Source organism: Oryx dammah, unplaced genomic scaffold, assembly GCF_014754425.2.
Source record: "Oryx dammah isolate SB20612 unplaced genomic scaffold, SCBI_Odam_1.1 HiC_scaffold_23, whole genome shotgun sequence".
NCBI lineage: Eukaryota > Metazoa > Chordata > Mammalia > Artiodactyla > Bovidae > Oryx > Oryx dammah.
The window spans coordinates 21,550,581-21,570,594 of NW_024070207.1; positions in this window are offsets into that span (position 1 = coordinate 21,550,581).

A 20,014-nucleotide genomic window follows, 5' to 3' on the forward strand; every position below is an offset into this window, starting at 1 on the left:
CTCCCCCTATTCATCTTATTTGGAATAGGGCTTTACTCTCTACCCCATCTTATTTGGAATAGGGCTTTACTCTCTACCCCAGAGTGGACTTGTATCCAAAAACTCTCTCTCTGCTTTGCCTACTTCTTCATGGTTTTTGTTTTTTGGAGTCTCCTCCTACTGTGATCAACTTAAGTATGAAAACTGTATTTTTGCCTTACAGTTCTCTTAAGTTGTAAAATTCCCTCCTCACCTGAGAGTCAGGATGATTGTTCTGAATGTGTGGTGTCTTTTTACTATGAGGGTAAATGGGCCCAAGGATTCACTGACTACACATACAAACCAACTGCATGTTATAGTTCAGCTTTCCCATGGACTAGGGAAGGGAAGCATTACTGGGAGGGAAAATTAGAGCCCACAGTGCAAATGGCCTAACATGCTATGGCACCCCAAGACAGATGGCCTGCTTGACTTGACAGACTCATTTTGGGATGTCAGATGAGGGAGGGGGTGTGTGGCAGACAAGACCAGGCTAGGAAGGAACCAGCCCAAGAGGTGGTCAAATGGTTAAAAGCCCAAGTAACCAAGCCAGACCCATTGGCATCAGGTCCAAAGACTCGATCTTTTTCCTTCTCTTATATTTCTTAACTCTTTAAATCCCTTTAACTTTTGTTATAAAGCTGATTTGCTGGTTCTGAATTCTCTTAACTTTTGCTTGTGTGAAAGTGTTTGATTTCTCCTTCAATTTTGAATGAGATCCTTGCTGGGTACAATAAGCCTGCTTGAAAATTTTCCCTTTCAGTACTTTAAATATGTCCTGCCATTATCTTCTGGCCTGCAGAGTTTCTGCTTAAAGATCAGCTGTTAAATGTATGGGGTTTCCTATGTATGTTACTTGTTGCTTCTCCCTTGCTGCTTTTAATAGTCTTTCTTTGTGTTTAGTCTTTGTTACTTTGATTAGTATGTGTCTTGGTGTGTTTCTCCTTGGGTTTACACTGTATGTTACTCTTTGTGGCTCTTGGACTAATAGTCTATTTCCTTTTCCCTGTTGGGGAAATTTTCAACTATAATATTTTCTAAAGTTTTCTAATACCCTTTATCTTCTCTTCTTCTGGGACCCCTATAATTCAAATGTTGGTGTGTTTGATATTTTCCCAGACGTCTCTGAGACTATCCTCAGTTGTTTTCATTCTGTTTATTTTTTTTCTGCTCTTCAGAAGTTTTCCCAACATTTTATCTTCCAGCTCACTGATTTGTTCTTCTGCTTCAGATATTCTGCTATTGATTTCTTTGTTTTAAAGTCTATTTTTTCTGATATGAGTATTGCTACTCCTGCTTTCTTTTGACTCTATTTGTGTAGAATATCTTTTTCCAGTCCTTCACTTTCAGTCTGTATGTGTTCCTTATTTTGAGGTGGGTCTCTTGTAGACACTTATATAGGGGTCTTGTTTTTGAATCAATTCAGCCAGTCTTTGTCTTTGGGTTGGGGCATTCAACCCATTTACATTTAAGGTAATTATTTTTTATTTCCTTGCCACCAAGAACATTATGAACTATATATTCACTTTTTTGTTCACCACTAACTTTTGCCATTTTCCAAGCAACTTCATAATTGGATATTCCTAAAACTTTTTACCTTTTTTTAAAAAAATATATATATATTTTTATTTTAATTGGAGGCTAATTACAATATTGAATTGGTTTTGCCATATATCAACATGAATTCGCCACGGGTGTACATGTGTTCTCCATCCTGAACCCCCTCCCACCTCCCTCCCTGTACCATCCCTCTGGGTTGTCCCAGTGTACCAGCTCCAAGAATCTTGTATCATGCATTGAAACTGGACTGGCAATTTGTTTCATATATGACATTATACATGTTTCAATGCCATTCTCCCAAATCACCCCACCCTCTCCCTCTCCCACAGAGTCCAAAAACTGTTCTATACATCTGTGTCTCTTTTGCTATCTCGCATGCAGGGTTATCATTACCATCTTTCTAAATTCCATATATATGCATTAGTATACTATATTGGTGTTTTTCTTTCTGGCTTACTTCACTCTGTATAATAGACTCCAGTTTCATCCACCTCATTAGAACTGATTCAAATGTATTCTTTTTAATGGCTGACTAATACTTCATTGGGTATATGTACCACAGCTTTTTTATCCATTTGTCTGCTGATGGACAATTAGGTTGCTTCCATGTCCTGGCTATTATAAACAGTGCTGTGATGAACATTGGGGTACACGTGTCTCTTTCAGTTCTGATTTCCTTGGTGTGTATGCCTAGCAGTGGGATTGCTGGGTCATAAGGCAGTTCTATTTCCAGTTTTTAAAGGAATCTCCACACTGTTCTCCATAGTGACTGTACTAGTTTCCATTCCCACCAACAATGTAAGAGGGTTCCCCTTTCTCTGCACCCTCTCCAGCATTTATTGCTTGTAGACTTTTGGATAGCAGCCTTTCTGACTGGCGTGAAATGGTACCACATTGTGGTTTTGATTTGCATTTCTCTGAGAATGAGTGATGTTGAGCATCTTTTCATGTGTTTGTTAGCCATCTGTATGTCTTCTTTGGAGAAATTTCTGTTTAGTTCTTTGGCCCATTTTTTGATTGGGTCGTTTATTTTTCTGGAATTGAGCTTCAGGTGTTGCTTGTATATTTCTGAGATTAGTTGTTTGTCAGTTGCTTCATTTGCTATTATTTTCTCCCATTCTGAAGGCTGTCTTTTCACCTTGCTTAGAGTTTCCTTTGTTGTGCAGAAGCTTTAAGTTTCATTAGGTCCCATTTGTTTATTTTTGCTTTTATTTCCAATATTCTGGGAGGTGGTCATAGACAATTCTGCTGTAATTTATGTTGGAGAGTGTTTTGCCTATGTTCTCCACAAGGAGTTTTATAGTTTCTGGTCTTACATTTAGATCTTTAATCCATTTTGAGTTTATTTTTGTGTATGGTGTTAGAAAGTGTTCTAGTTTCACTTTTTACAAGTAATTGACCAGTTTTCCCAACAACACTTGTTAAAGAGATTGTCTTTTCTCCATTGTATATTCTTGCCTCCTTTGTCACAGATAAGGTGTCCATAGGAGTGTGGATATATCTCTGGGCTTTCTATTTTGTTCCATTGATCTATATTTCTGCCTTTGTGCTAGTACCATACTGTCTTGATGACTGTAGCTTTGTAGTAGAGCCTGAAGCCAGGCAGGTTGATTCCTCCAGTTCCATTCTTCTTTCTCAAGATTGCTTTGGCTATTCGAGGTTTTTTGTATTTCCATACAAATTGTGAAATTATTTGTTCTAGCTCTGTGAAAAATACCCTTTGTAGCTTGATAGGGATTGCATTGAATCTATAGATTGCTTTGGCTAGTATACTCATTTTCACTATATTGTTTCTTCTGATCCATGAACACAGTATATTTCTCCATCTGTTAGTGTCCTCTTTGATTTCTTTCACCAGTGTTTTATAGTTTTCTATATATAGGTATTTAGTTTCTTTAGGTAGATATATTCCTAAGTAGTTTATTCTTTTTATTGCAATGGTGAATGGAATTGTTTCCTTAATTTCTCTATTTTCTCATTATTCAGATCAGTTCAGTTCAGTCGCTCAGTCATGTCCAACTCTTTGCAACCCCATGAATCGCAGCACGCCAGGCCTCCCTGTCCATCACCAACTCCCGGAGTTCACTCAGACTCACGTCCATCGAATCAGTGATGCCATCCAGCCATCTCATCCTCTGTCGTCCCATTCTTCTCCTGCCCCCAATCCCTCCCAGCATCAAAGTCTTCTCCAATGAGTCGACTCTTCACATGAGGTGGCCAAAGTACTGGAGCTTCATCTTTAGCATCATTCCTTCCAAAGAAATCCCAGGGTTGATCTCCTTCAGAATGGACTGGTTGGATCTCCTTGCAGTCCAAGAGACTCTCAAGAGTCTTCTCCAACACCACAGTTCAAACGCATCAATTCTTCAGCACTCAGCCTTCTTCACAGTTCAACTCTCACATCCATACATGACCACAGGAAAAACCATAGCCTTGACTAGACAGACCTTAGTCGGCAGAGTAATGTCTCTCCTTTTGAATATGCTATCTAGGTTGGTCATAACTTTTCTTCCAAGGAGTAAGCGTCTTTTAATTTCATGGCTGCAGTCACCATCTGCAGTGATTTTGGAGCCCAAAAAAATAAAGTCTGACACTGTTTCTACTGTTTCCCCATCTATTTCCCATGGAGTGATGGGACCGGATGCCATGATCTTCGTTTTCTGAACGTTGAGCTTTAAGCCAACTTTTTCACTCTCCTCTTTTACTTTCATCAAGAGGCTTTTTAGCTCCTCTTCACTTTCTTCCATAAGGATGGTGTCATCTGCATATCTGAGGTTATTGATATTTCTCCCGGCAATCTTGATTCCAGCTTGTGTTTCTTCCAGTCCAGCATTTCTCATGATGTACTCTGCATGTAAGTTAAATAAGCAGGGTGACAATATACAGCCTTGATGGACTCCTTTTCCTATTTGGAACCAGTCTGTTGTTCCATGTCCAGTTCTAACTGTTGCTTCCTGGCCTGCATACAGATTTCTCAAGAGGCAGGTTAGTGTATAGGAATGCAAGGGATTTCTGTGTGTTGATTTTATATCCTGCAACTTTACTATATTCATTGATTAGCACAAGTAATTTTCTGGTGGAGTCTTTACAGTTTTCTATGTAGAGGATCATGTCCTTTGCAAACAGTGAGAGTTTTACTTCTTCTTTTCCAACTTGGATTCCTTTCATTTCTTTTTCTGCTCTGATTGCTTAGGGCAAAACTTCCAAAACTATGTTGAATAGTAGTGGTGAAAGTGGGCACCCTAGTCTTGTTCCTGACTCTAGGGAAAATGCTTTCAATTTTTCACCATTGAGGATAATGCTTGCTCTGGGTTTGTCATATATAGCTTTTCTTATGTTGAGGTATGTTCCTTCTATTCTTGCTTTCTGGAGAGTTTTTATCATAAATGGATGTTGAATTTTGTCAAAGGCTTTCTCTGCATCTATTGAGATAATCATATGGTTTTTATTTTTCAGTTTGTTAATGTGGTGTATTACATAGATTGATTTGTGGATATTGAAGAATCCTTGTATCCCTGGGATAAAGTCCACTTGGTCATGATGATTTTTATAATGTGTTGTTGGATTCTGATTGCTAGAATTTTGTTAAGAATTTTTGCTTCAGTGTTCATCAGTGATATTGGCCTTTAGTTTTCTCTTTTTGTGCCATCTTTGTCAGGTTTTGGTATTAGGGTGATGGTGGCCTCATGGAATGAGTTTGGATGTTTACCTTCCTCTGCAATTTTCTGGAAGAATTTGAGTAGGATAGGTGTTAGCTCTTCTCTAAATTTTTCGTAGAATTCAGCTGTGAAGCCATCTGGACCTGTGCTTTTGTTTGCTGGAAGATTTCTGATTACAGTTTCAATTTCTGTACTTGTGATGGGTCTGTTAAGATTTTCTATTTCTTCCTGGTTCAGTTTTGGAAAGTTGTACTTTTCTCAGAATTTGTCCATTTCTTCCACGTTGTCCATTTTATTGGCATATAATTGCTGATAGTAGTCTCTTATGATCCTTTGTATGTCTGTGTTGTCTGTTGTGATCTCACCATTTTCATTTCTAATTTTATTGATTTGATGTTTCTCCCTTTGTTTCTTGATGAGTCTAGATAATGGTTTGTCAATTTTATTTATCCTCCCAAAGAACCAGCTTTTGGCTTTGTTGATTTTTGCTATGGTCTCTTTTGTTTCTTTTGCATTTATTTTTGCCCTAATTTTTAAGATTTCTTTCCTTCTACTAACCCTAGGGGTCTTCATTTTTTCCTTTTCTAGTTGCTTTAGGTGTAGAGTTAGGTTATTTATTTGACTTTTTTCTTGTTTCTTGAGATATGATTGTATGGCTATGAATGTTGCCCTTAGCACCGGTTTTACAGTGTCCCACAGGTTTTGGGTTGTTGTGTTTTCATTTTCACTCGTTTCTATGCATATTTTGATTTCTTTTTTGATTTCTTCTGTGATTTGTTATTCAGCAGCGTGTTGTTCAGCCTCCATGTGTTGGAATTTTTAATATTTTTTTCTCATGTAATTGAGATCCAATCTTACTGCACTGTGGTCAGAAAAGATGCTTGGAATGATTTCAATTTTTTTGATTTTATGAAGGCTAGATTTATGGCCCAGGATGTGGTCTATCTTGGAGAAGGTTCTGTGTGCGCTTGAGAAAAATGTGAAATTCATTGTTTTGGGGTGAAATGTCCTATAGATATGAATTAGGTCTAACTGGTCTATTGTATCATTTAAAGTTTGTGTTTCCTTGTTAATTTTCTGTTTAGTTGATCTATCCATAGGTGTGAGTGGGGTATTAAAGTCTCCCACTATTATTGTGTTATTGTTAATTTCCCCTTTCATACTTGTTAGCATTTATCTTCCATATTGTGTTGCTCCTATGTTGGGTGCATATATATTTATAATTGTTATATCATCTTGGATTGATCTTTTGATCATGATGTAGTGTCCTTTGTCTGTTTTCACGGCCTTTGCTTTAAAGTCTATGTTATCTGATATGAATATTGCTACTCCTGCTTTCTTTTGGTCTCTATTTGCATGGAATATCTTTTTCCAGCCCTTCATTTCAGTCTGTATGTGTCCCCTGTTTTGAGGTGGGTCTTTTGTAGACAACATATATAGGGGTCTTGTTTTTGTATCCACTCAGCCAGTCTTTGTCTTTTGGCTGGGGCATTCAACCCATTTACATTTAAAGTAATTATTGATAAGTATGATCCTGTTGCCATTTACTTTATTGTTTTGCGTTTGAGTTTATACACCCTTTTTGTGTTTCCTGTCTAGAGAAGATCCTTTAGCATTTGTTAGAGAGCTGGTTTGGTGGTGCTGAATTCTCTCAGCTGTTGCTTGTCTGTAAAGCTTTTGATTTCTCCTTCATCTTTGAATGAGATCCTTGCTGCATACAGTAATCTGGGCTGTAGGTTATTTTCTTTCATCACTTTAAGTATATCCTGCCATTCCCTTCTGGCCTGAAGAGTTTCTATTGAAAGATCATCTGTTATCCTTATGGGACTCCCCTTGTGTGTTATTTGTTGTGTATCCCTTGGTGCTTTTAATATTTGTTCTTTGTGTTTGATCTTTGTTAATTTGATTAATATGTGTCTTGGGTGTTTCACCTTGGGTTTATCCTGTTTGAGACTCTCTGGGTTTCTTGGACTTGGGTGATTATTTCCTTCCCCATTTTAGGGAAATTTTCAACTATTATCTCCTCAAGTATTTTCTCATGGTCTTTCTTTTTGTCTTCTTCTTCTGGGACTCCTATGAATCGAGTGTTGGGGTGTTTAGCATTGTCTCAGAGGTCTCTAAGATTGTCCTCATTTCTTTTAATTTGTTTTTCTTTTTTTCCTCTCTGATTCATTTGTTTCTACCATTCTATCTTCTAATTCAATAATCTTATCTTCTGCCTCCGTTATTCTACTATTTGTTGCCTCCAGAGTGTTTTTGATTTCATTTATTGCATTATTCATTATATATTGACTCTTTTTTATTTCTTCTAGGTCCTTGTTAAACCTTTCTTGCATCTTCTCAATCCTTGTCTCCAGGCTATTTATCTGTGATTCCATTTTGATTTCAAGATTTTTGGATCATTTTCATTATCATTATTCAGAATTCTTTCTCAGGTAGATTCCCTATCTCTTCCTCTTTTGTTTGGTTTGGTGGACATTTATCCTGTTCCTTTACCTGCTGGGTATTCCTCTGTCTCTTCATCTTGTTTATATTGCAGTGTTTTGGCTGGCCTTTCTGTATTCCTGCAATTTGCGGAGTTCTCTTTATTGTGGAGGTTCCTCGCTGTGGGTGGAGTTGTATTGGTGGCTTGTCAAGGTTTCCTGGTTAGGGAAGCTTGTGCTGGTGTTCTGGTAGGTGGAGCTGGATTTCTTCTCTCTGGAGTGCAATGAGTTGTCCAGTAATGAGTTTTGAGATGTCAGTGGGTTTGGATTGACTTTGGGGAGCCTGTATATTGAAGCTCAGGGCTGTGCTCCTGTGTTGCTGGAAAATTTGCCTGGTATGTCTTGCTCTGGAACTTGTTGGCCCTTGGGTAGTGCTTGGTTTCAGTGTAATTATGGAGGCATTTGATGAGCTCCTGTCAATTAATGTTCCCTGGAGTCAGGAGTTCTCTGGTGTTCTCAGGATTTGGACTTAAGCCTTCTGCTTCTGTTTTTCAGTCTTATTTTTACAGTAGCCTCAAGACTTCTCCTTCTATACAGCACTGTTGATAAAACATCTAGGTTAAAGATGAAAAGTTTATCCACAGTGAGGGACACCCAGAGAGGTTTACAAAGTTACGTGGAGATGAGAAGAGGGAGGAGGGAGATAGAGGTGACCAGGATGAGATGAGGTGGAATCAAAAGAGCAGAGAGCAAGCTAGCCAGTATTCACTTCCGATGTGTGATCCACAGTCTGGACCGCTCAGAGACGTTCATGGAGTTATACAGAGAAGAGAAGAGGGAAGAAGGAGACAGAGGTGTTCAGGAGGATAAAGGGGGGAATCAAAAGGAGAGAGACAGATCCAGCCAATTATCAGTTCCCTAAGTGTTCTCCACTGTCCAGAACACACAAAGAGATTCACAGAGTTGTATAGAGAAGAGAAGGGGGAGGAAGGAGATAGAGGCCACCTGCTGAAGAAAAAGGAGAGTCCAAAGAGGGAGAGAGTGGTCAAAGCAGTAATCTCGCTCCCAAGTAAAAATGGGTACTGAAGATTGGGTTCTTAAGTGTTCAAAATTGATAACAAATACCAAAAAGCAAAGATCAAAAACTAGAGTAGAGGTTGGATTTTCAAAAATACAATATTAAAGAAAAAAAAGTCACAAAAATCATAAAACATATATATATAAAGTTTGCTTTAAAAAATAGGGTCTCTCTCTCTCTCTCTCTTTTTTTTTTTTTTGCAAAGTAATATTAGGTTATAAAAATGAAAATTAAAAGAGTAATAGAGGACTTAAAAAAATTAAAGAATGATAGTAAAAATATATCTAGGACTTTCTGTGATGGTGTTGTGGGCAGTTTGGGGTCAGCTCATTTTCAGATAGTTCCATGATCCAGCTTATATTTCTCAAGATCTTTAGGCCCCTTCCTATGTAGTCGGTAGGGTTTTAATCTGTCGTACTTGTCACTTCCAAGGAGGGTCCCTCTGTTTTAGCTTCTTCTGTTTGGTCTCCTCAGTGTCTAATTTCTCCCCTGACACAAGGGGGCGGTGGTGGACACTTTTTTAGGCTCACTTGTTGAGTCACGCTGTGGGGAGGGAGGGACGCTGCAAACAAATAACACTGGCGTGTGTTCGCAGTGTCTCGGCCACACTGGGTTTGCCCCCACTCACAGCGTGTGTGCTTTCCCTGTCTACACTGCTTAGGCTCTAGGTTGCTCTGCCGGGAACTGTCTGAGGCTGGCCCTGGGTTGTATGCACTCCCCAGGTCTAAGCTGCTCAGTTTCAGGTACTCGGGTACTCCTCAAAGGCACAGACTCGGTTGGGCCTACATTTTGTGCCCTTCCCAGGTCTGAGCAGCTCAGGTGACCAGGTGTTTGGCGAGTGCAGTCGCTGCAACTTATTGCCTCCCCATCCCTGCCACTCAGTTTTCTGGGTGTACAACAGGCACACGTTCTCAGGCAGATGTTGACCGTCCAGAATCCCAAGAAGTCTTGGTTAGCAACAAAGCCTGCTTGCCGTTTGGTAGATAATGCCTCTCTGGGGCCATAATTGCCCCTTTCCAGCTCTGGCTGCCCTTGACTGCTTGTCACCAGAGGGGGATGGGTGGCCTGCAGCAGGCTAGCTCTGCTCAATCCTTTGTCCTGTGAGCAGGCCTGACGGTGTCTTAGGTTAGGGTTTTTTGCCTAGCTCTAGTCAGTCCTTTGTTCTGTGAGTGGGCCTGATGGTGTCCTAGGTTAGGCCTTTTCGCGTTGTACCTTTCCCACAGTCTGGTTTGCTAGCCCAAGTTGGTTCCCTCAGATTGCCCTTGCGGCATTCAGGCCTGGTCGTTACTCTAAGTAATGCAGCCCGCAGCTCCCTGCCCAGCCCCTGTTTGTTAGTGGCGGGTGCAGGCGTCTGTGCTGTTTCTCTGCTGGGCAAGTTACCACTGGGCACATAAGCCATGGGTTTTAATTATTTTTTTATTTTTCCTCCCGGTTATGTTGCCCTCTGTGGTTCCAAGGCTTGCCACAGACTTGCCAGTGAGAGTGTTTCCTGGTGTTTGGAAACTTCTCTATCTTTTAAGACTCCCTTCCTGGGGCAGAGCTTGATCTGTACCTCTTTTGTTTCTCTTTTTATCTTTTATATTTTGCCCTACTTCCTTTCGAAGATGATGGGCTGCTTTTCTGGGTGCCTGATGTCCTCTGCCAGCATTCAGAAGTTGTTCTGTGGAATTTACTCAGCGTTAAAATGTTCTTTTGATGAATTTGTTGGGGAGAAAGTGGTCTCCCTGTACTATTCCTCTGCCATCTTAGGACCACCCCCTACTATTGATTCCTAACTACTTCAAATTTCAGTAATTCTGTTGTTTGTCTCAGTTTTATTCTTTAATTCTTCTAGGTATTTGTTAATTGATTCTTGCATTTTTTCCATTTAGTTTTCAAGGTTTTCTTTTTAAAAAAATCATCTTTATTATCATTATCCTGAATTCTTTTTTAGGTAGTTTGCCCATTTTCTCTTCATTTATTTGGACTTCTGTTTTTCTAATTTGTTCGTTCATTTGTATAGCATTTATCTGCCTTTTCCATATGTATATATTTTAATTTATTGTGTTTGAGGTCTCCTTTTCCCAGATTTCAAGGTTGAATTCTTTCTTCCTTTTGATTTCTGCCCTCCTAAGTTTGGCCCAGAGGTTTTCATAAGCTTCCTACAGGATAAGATTTTTGCTGAGTGTTTTGCTTGTTTTGTTTCTTTGTTTTTCCTATGATGGTCAAGGCTGAGTGTGGTGGTAATCCTGTCTGCTAATGATTGGCTTTGTAATTTTGTTTGTTCGTTGTTTAGATGAGGTGTCTTGCACAGGGTACTACTTGTGGTTTGGTGATGCTAGGCCTTGTATTCACGTGGTTTCCTTTGTGTGAGTTCTCACTATTTGCTACTCCCTAGGGTTAGTTCTCTGGTATTCTAGAGTCTTAGAGTCAGTGCTCCCACTCCAAAGGCTCAGGGATTCACTCTGGTCAGAAATGAAGATTCCAGAAGTGGTCCATTATGTCATTAATTGAGATTTAAACAAATACCCCCAAATGAGAAACCAAAGATGAACCTCAGACAAATGACAGTTACAAACTTGGACAAATAATAATTAAAATAATGGAATATACATATATACATATACATCCATAAGCAAAGTCAAATCAATCCAACTAAAATAAAGTACAATAGACTGACCTGGTGAACAAAAGAAATAAAAAAATTATATCTACCAGTTAAGAACAAAACTAACTAATGCACAAATGGGAAAATGAAATGAAAGCAAGGTGCCAAGTGAGGAATAAAGCAATGGAAGCAAAACTAACAAATATTTTGAGAGGAAAGTAAAGAAAGAAAGAATAGATACACATAGTTAAATAGAGATTGGTAGAGAAGATTTATATACATTAAAGATTAACAGCAAGGGGAAAAGAATAGTAGGAAAAGCAAACAAAGAAATAAATGTAGAAAACATAATAATAGGCTTAAAATTAAAATTTAAAAAAGAGAGAAAAAGAAAGGAAAATTCCACAGAACCCAAAAACTGGACATAGAGGCAGATATTTATAACAACAATAAAAAATATGAGTGAGAAGAGAAAAAAAATCTCAAAAGTTTAATTAGATTTCATAGTGCCAATAAAATCGACACTTACAACAGAGGGGCAAAGAAAAGGAAAAAAAAAAAAGAAATCCAAAATAATCTAGAACAAGATTAAACATAACAAGTCAAAACATAAAAATGATAAATGTTTTTCTCTGAGTCAGTGCTGTCAGAGTCCTTTCTCTCGCTGGGAGTCAGAGTCCACCTCACCTCCCTAGGATGCCCTCCAACACTGTGCTGATCTCTGGACCTGCTGTGGGGGCCACTCGGATTCTAATCTATGTGTATGTGCCTCCAATATCCATAGCTATCAAAACTAGTGCATTTTCTTTTGTGGGAGCTCTCAATGACCTTTTATATATTCCATAGACACAGGGCCTGCCTAGTTGATCAGGTGGACTTAATCTCCAACTTATATAGCTGATGGGAAGGTTTTGGGTCTTCTTCCTTAGCCACACTGCCCCTGGGTTTCAACTGTGGTTTTATTTCCACCTCTGCATGTGGGTCATCCACTGGGGCTTTTTCCTGAGGCTGCCCTGGAGGACTTGTGTTTGCCCCTTTGAGGGCCAGATGTGGAGGTGGTGTCAGCTGCTTGGTTCACAGGAGTTCTTGCAGCACCTGGTACTGAGAGGAGTTGGCGGCTAAGGCAGCAGGAAATATAGTGCTCTAGAAGGGTATGGCAACCAGTATTGGCCAATACCCTCCAGTATTCTTGCCTGGAGACTGACCCCCCTCCCTAACAGAGAAGCTTGGCATGCCACAGTCTACAGGGTCGCAAAGAGTCAGACACAACTGAAGTGGCCCTACGTGCATAAGTGAAAGAATTGTTTTGCCTGGGGCAGTTCTGCCCCAGTAAGAATTGACAGCTGCTTGGCTTGCAGATACCCTGGCAGTGCCACGGGTGCAGGGACACAGACTTCCTCTGGCGCAGGAGTTATGGCCCTATCAGAGTCTTTTCGCGAGCCTCTTGTAGCTGGCTATCAGTAGGCCTCTTTAGCCAGTATTTCTCCATAGCTCCGCCCATTCAGGCATTTTGAGGACTCCCTTGCCTGGCGTCCTTCTCTGTTGTTCAGCACATCAGGCACATAGGGGTGCCCCCTCTACTGAGGTCCTACTCTGTAGATCAGCAGGTCAAGCACTTAAAGGAGCACCCTGGGTGGGGTCTTGCTATGTAGTTCATTGAGTCAGGTGTTTGATGGGCCAGACTCTATTGTTCAGCTGCTGATGCTGGCATGTGGGGAGAGAGGGTCTATGATGATGGCTCCACTCATGTAGCATGACTCAGCAGTATCACCTTGCTTCCGTGGCTGCCCCTCTTTGCTCCACTGGCATTGCCCAATACAATCTTCTCCCTCCCCTCCCCTCAATCTTTCCCTCGGCAGTCAACAGCAGCCGTCGCCCTGGGATTGCTCCACAGTCCCTAAACTCCAGCTCCCAGCCACTGCATCCCTGTCTGCGCTATGTATCGCTGTGGTAAGGACTGTCTGATTCTCATTCCATTTAAGCTACCACAGATCTGCTGTTTCACTCTCAACCTTAAATGTTTCTCCTCTGAGTCAGACAGTTGCTCCGATGGATGTGGGGATCAGATCCCTGCTTCAATTTCCCCACCCGCTGAAGGGAGGTCCAATCCTACAAACACTCCTGTTTCCCTCCCTAATTCTTTCCAAGTTTTGCATGGTTTGATATATTCTTTTCTTCTGGTCAGGTACTCCTGTCCACTCTCAACTGATTTTCTGCATGCACTACTGTGTCTGAAGATGTATTCCTGATGTATCCATGGAGAGAGGTATACTCCACATCCACCTACTCCTCTGCCATCTTGTTCCCACTCTCTTGCCACCTCTTTTAATATCTACTGTTTCTGTTAAGTCCATACCATTTCTGTCCTTTATTGTCCCCATCTTTGCATGAAATGTTCCTTTGGTATCTTTACTTTTCTTGAAGAGATCTCTAGTCTTTCCCATTCTATTATTTTCCTTAACTTCTTTGCATTGATCACTGAAGAAAGCTTTCTTATCTTCCCTTGTTATTCTTTGGAACCCTTCATTCAATTAGGTATATCTTTCCATTTCTCTTTTGCTTTTAGCTTCTCTTCTTTTCTCAGCTATTTGTAAGGCCTCCTCAGACAACCATTTTGCCTTTTTGCATTTCCTTTTCTTGGGGATGGTCTTGATCCCTGCCTCCTGTACAATGTCAGGAACCTCCGTCCATAGTTCTTCCAGCACTCTCTCTATCAGATCTAATCCCTGAAATCTATTTGTCACTTCCAATGTATAATTGCAAGGTATTTGATTTAGGTCATACCTGAATGGTCTAGTGATTTCCCCTACTTTCTTCAATTTAAGTCTGAATTTGGCGATAAGGATTTCATGATCTGAGCCACAGTCAGCTCCCAGTCTTATTTTTGTTGACTGTATAGAGCTTCTCCATCTTTGGCTACAAAGAATATAATCAAACTGATTTCAGTCGATATTGACCATCTGGTGATATACATGTGTAGTCTTCTCTTGTGTTGTTGGAAGAGAGTGTTTTCTATGACCAGTGGGTCCTCTTGGCAAAACTCTGTTAGCCTTTGCTGTGCTTCATTTTGTACTCCAAGGCCAAATTCGCCTCTTACTCCAGATATCTACTGACTTCCTACTTTTGCTTTCCAGTCCCTATAATGAAGAGGACATCTTTTTGGAGGGTGTTAGTTCTAGAAAGTCTTGTAGGTCTTCACAGAAATGTTCATCTTCTTCACCATCACTGTGACTTAGATTACTGTGATATTGAATGGTTTGCCTTGAAAACGAACAGAGATCATTCTGTGCTTTTAGAGATTGAACCCAAGTACTGCATTTCAGACTCTTGCTGACTATGAGGGCTACTCCATTTTTTCTAAGGTATTCTTGCCCACAGTAGTAGATATAATAGTCATCTGAGTTAAAATTGCCCATTCCAGTCCATTTTAGTTCATTGATTCCTTAAATGTTCACTCTTGCCATCTCTTGTGTGACCACGTCCAATTTACCTTGATTCATGGACCTAACATTTCAGATTCCTAAGAAATATTGTTCTTGACAGCATTGGACTTAACTTCCATCACCAGTCACATCCTCAAATGCATCTTTTTTTTTTTTTGCTTTGGCTCTGTCTCTTCATTCTTTTATGCCATAGTAAATTTTTATATTAAAATTTTATGCTATATGTCATGGGAAACCTTTGTAATATGATGACCAATATTCCTGGGTATCTCAGCAAAATTTCTGGTTTCTTTACCAGAAATTATATATATATATATATATATATATGTTTTATATATCCCATTCCTTCTGGACAAGTTCCAGTCCATCATGTTCTTAAGAGAAATATACCCAAGTGTGGTCTGACCATTACAGAGTAAATTTAGAGTTTTGTGCTCTGTATCTGTATTTCAGATTTTTATTTATTCACCTAAGATCTCATTGGTTATTTCTGTAGTCATATTCAGCTATTGATGTGAAAAATCATAGAAAGTTAGAATTTCAGGGAATGACCAAAATATTTAATCCAATCTCCTCAGTTTGCAAATAAAAAGACCAAAACTCAGAAAATAAATTTACAGTAAAATCCTGAAACAATTTTCATACTGTTATAAATATCTCACTGTATTTTGTTCTTATTCTATTAGAAGTATAAAATTTCTTCTTAGTAGGTTTGGTCAATTTTTCCAGGCTGTTAAGAGATTTTTGCTCATTGAATATGTCAATGTATTTGACCATCTCTGAACTTCACTGCATATCTGAATCACCATTTCTTCACCCAGTTAAGTCTTTCACAAAAACTTTAAAATAGAACAGGATAGAAGACCTCAGTGCTACACCATGAGCACTGTTTCTCTAGTAAGACCTTCATGCCTTTACTATCTGTCTAGTTATTCAACTAGTTACAGATATTTCCCCATCTTATTGATTTGCTTTTGCATGTTATGGGGCTTCCCTGATAGCTCAGTTGGTAAAAAGAATCTGCTTGCAATGCAGGAGACCCTGATTCGATTCCTGGGTCAGAAAGATTCACTGGAGAAGGGGTAGGCTACACAATCCATTATTCTTGGGCTTCCTTTGTGATTCAGCTGGTAAAGAATATGCTTGCAATGCGGGAGATCTGGGTTTGATTCCTGGGTTGGGAAGATCCTCTGGAGAAGGAAAAGGCTACTCATTCCAGTATTCTTGCCTGGAGAATTCTATGGACTGTATAGTTTATGGGGTTGCAAAGAGTCAGATACGACTGAGTGACTTTCACTTCACTCCTCATGTTATACCATCAACAGGCTAATTTCTTCACTGTATTCTACAAGACAGTAATTTCAACTCTGATTGCACATTCTATTTGCTTAGCTTGGAATAACTTCACTCATCTATTGACTTCTTTATCCTTTAAGGCCAAGACATCCTCTTTGTCGATTTCCTGGATGGCTTAAATCCCCAGTGACTTCTCTTTTTAGGGGAAGTCCCTCTCCATTTCTGAAGTATATTACTTAATATATGTTTAAATTTTCTTTTGTATTCTCTAATCATTTTCTATGTGAACATTGTATCACTAACATTTTTTAATGTCACAGCAATACATGAACCGTGAACTCCCTGATGTTCAAGCTGGTTTTAGAAAAGGCAGAGGAACCAGAGATCAAATTGCCAACATCCGCTGGATCATGGAAAAGCAAGAGAGTTCCAGAAAAACATCTATTTCTGCTTTATTGACTATGCCAAAGGCTTTGACTGTGTGGATCACAATAAACTGTGGAAAATTCTGAGAGAGATGGGAATACCAGACCACCTAACCTGCCTCTTGAGAAATCTGTATGCAGGTCAGGAAGCAACAGTTAGAACTGGACATGGAACAACAGACTGGTTCCAAATAGGAAAAGGAGTACGTCAAGGCTGTATATTGTCACCCTGCTTATTCAACTTCTATGCAGAGTACATCATGAGAAACGCTGGACTGGAAGAAACACAAGCTGGAATCAAGATTGCCGGGAGAAATATCAATAACCTCAGATATGGAGATGACACCACCCTTATGGCAGAAAGTGAAGAGGAACTAAAAAGCCTCTTGATGAAAGTGAAAGAGGAGAGTGAAAAAGTTGGCTTAAAGCTCAGCATTCAGAAAACGAATATCATAGCATCTGGTCCCATCACTTCATGGGAAATAGATGGGGAAACAATAGAAACAGTGTCAGACTTTATTTTTGGGGGGCTCCAAAATCACTGCAGATGGTGACTGTAGCCATGAAATTAAAAGGTGTTTACTCCTTGGAAGAAAATTTATGACCAACCTAGATAGCATATTCAAAAGCAAAGACATTACTTTGCCGACTAAGGTCCACCTTGTCAAGGCTATAGTTTTTCCAGTAGTCATGTATGGATGTGAGAGTTGAACTGTGAAGAAAGCTGAGTGTCAAAGAATTGATGCTCTTGAACTATGGTGTTGGAGAAGACTCTTGAGAGTCCCTTGGACTGCAAGGAGATCCAACCAGTCCATTCTAAAGGAGATCAGGGGAGGGGAGGAGGAGGGGAGTGGGAGGGGGGGTTCATGTTTGGGAACACATGTACACCTGTGGTGGATTCATGTCAATGTATAGCAAAACCAATACAGAATTGTAAAGTAAAATAAAAAAATAAAGAAAGAAAAATAAATAAATAAAGTTTTAGAAGTCAAAAAAAAAAAAAATAAAATAAAGGAGATTAACCCTGGGATTTCTTTGGAAGGAATGATGCTAAAGCTGAAGCTCCAGTACTTTGGCCACTTCATGCGAAGAGTTGACTCACTTTGTAAAGACTCTGATGCTGGGAGGGATTGGGGGCAGGAGGAGAAGGGGACGACCGAGGATGAGATAGCTGGATGGCATCACTGACTCAATGGACGCGAGTCTGAGTGAACTCCGGGAGTTGGTGATGGACAGGGAAGCCTGGTGTGCTGCGGTTCATGGGGTCACAAAGAGTCGGACAAGACTGAGAGACTGAACTGAACTGAACTGATTGTTCATAAAAGATACACAGGGAAATACACAATTATATCTGAATTGTTAACAAGCTCAGGAAATACATAAAAAAATTAGGTTGCTGATTCTTAGTATCCAAGAAGATATTATTTAGAGCTACTTAGATGATCAATGTAGTGATTCTTCTTGTGCTTACCACATACTGTTTGCACTTCTATTGTAATACTTTATTCATTCTGCTTGGTATTTGCAGTTTGTTTACTCTTTGTCCAATATTGTGTTTTAGGCATATTGGGGAATACAAAGATCTTAAATATAAATCTTGACTCTAGGCATTTGTTTGGAATGTTATCTACCCAGATAAGAGAAATGGAATTTAAGTTTAGTTGTCAGGACTCACTGTGCCTGGGACTCATCAGAACTATTTGAGATCCCCTTCAATTATTTATATGTTAAATATCAGGAACCGACATTATACTCACCAAGGAGAGAGGATGATAGAAGTGAACATTGAGGTTTAAGGAGCCTATTGGGAATAAGTTGGGAAGTTGGAGAAAGGAGTAATGTGTTTGTAACTGGTATAAAAATCAGCTGTATATCTATCTGTGTATTTATTAATTTCTTAGTACTAGAAAAATATTGCTAAGTCATGTCCGACTCTTTGCAACCCCATGTACTGTAGCCTGCCAGACTCCTCTGTCCATGGGATTTTCCAGGCAATAGTACTGGAGTGGATTGTCATTTCCTTCTCCAGGGGATCTTCCCAACCCAGGGATCAAACCAGGGTATCTTGCATTGTAGACAGCCGCTTTACCGTCTGAGCCACCGGGAAGTCCCATAGAGTAACAGAAAAATATAAATAGGTAAATTAATAGATACTGATTTATTATAAGGAATTGACTTGATTATGGAGGCTGACAGGTCCCAAGATTGTAATCAGCAAGTTCGAGACCCAAAAGAGCTGATGGTATAGTTCTGATCCAAAGGCCTTGCAGGCGTTGAGGCCCAAGAAGAGTCAATATTTCAGTTTGAGTCTGAAGTCAGGGAAAAAAGATAGTGTCCCAGCTTGATGGCAGTCACGCAAGTGAAATTCCCTCTTGTTTAGGGAAGTGTCAGCATTCTGCTTATTCAGGCTTTCAGCTGACTAGAAGAGGCCCACCCGCATTACAGAACTTTCCTGGTGGCTCAATCAGTAAAGAAACCACCTGTAATGCAGGAGATAGCCTGCAATATAGGAGACCAGGGTTCAGTCCCTGGGTCGGGAAGTTCCCCTGGAGAAGGAAATGACAACCCACTCAAGTTATTCTTGCCTGAAAAATCCCATGGACAGAGGAACCTGGCAGACTACAGTCCATGGGGTTGCAAAGAATTGGACACGACTGAGCGTCTAAACCATCACCACGTACATTAGGGAGGATAATCTATTAGTCTATTGATTTAAATGTTAAACTCATTCAAAAATACTCACAGAAACACCCAAAACAATACTCGACCAAATAGCTGGGTATCCTGTAGCCCACTTAAATTGACACAGAAATTTACCACTATACATATACAAAAAAAGAGGGGAGAGGAAATGGTATATTAGATTTATAGAAAACTGCAGGTAAATTTTCTATTTATAAATTTTTAAAAATCCATTGCAAGTATAAACTTGGAAATTTGTTCAGCCACTCCATATTATATATGAAGAAACAGATACAAACAAGTAAATGACTTGTTCAAGATAATACAGCTCATTAACCATAAAACCTGAGCTATAATCAAAACCTTATAATTTCAGTATTCTTTCTAAGGATACAGTGGTACAATTCCCCTTTATCACATGTGTGCATGACATGTAAGCTATAAAGTTCAAACTAAATTTCAAAATGGTGTTGGTGAATATATTCTTTATACATTACTGTTATAGAAACATTTACCCCTGTACAAAATAGAGATTCTGAATCAGAGATCTCAAAGTACTTTGTGCACAGTTATTACTGAGATATGTGACAATTTGGAGTTACTTCAAAACATGCCTTTTGCACATCCTCTCATACGAACTTTTGAACAAAGAAAATAGACCTTTAACACTGCCTGTGAGAGTAAAGAGCATGATAAGGAAATGTTTATACAGGCACGGAGCCAGAATAGACTATTCGTTTTCAAGTTTTGGTTCGTGAGAGAAAACATGTCTTCCTACCTATGAGCTTAGAAAAACACTGTTCTCTTCCTTCAGGGGTAGACTTAAAATACTGTTAATACATC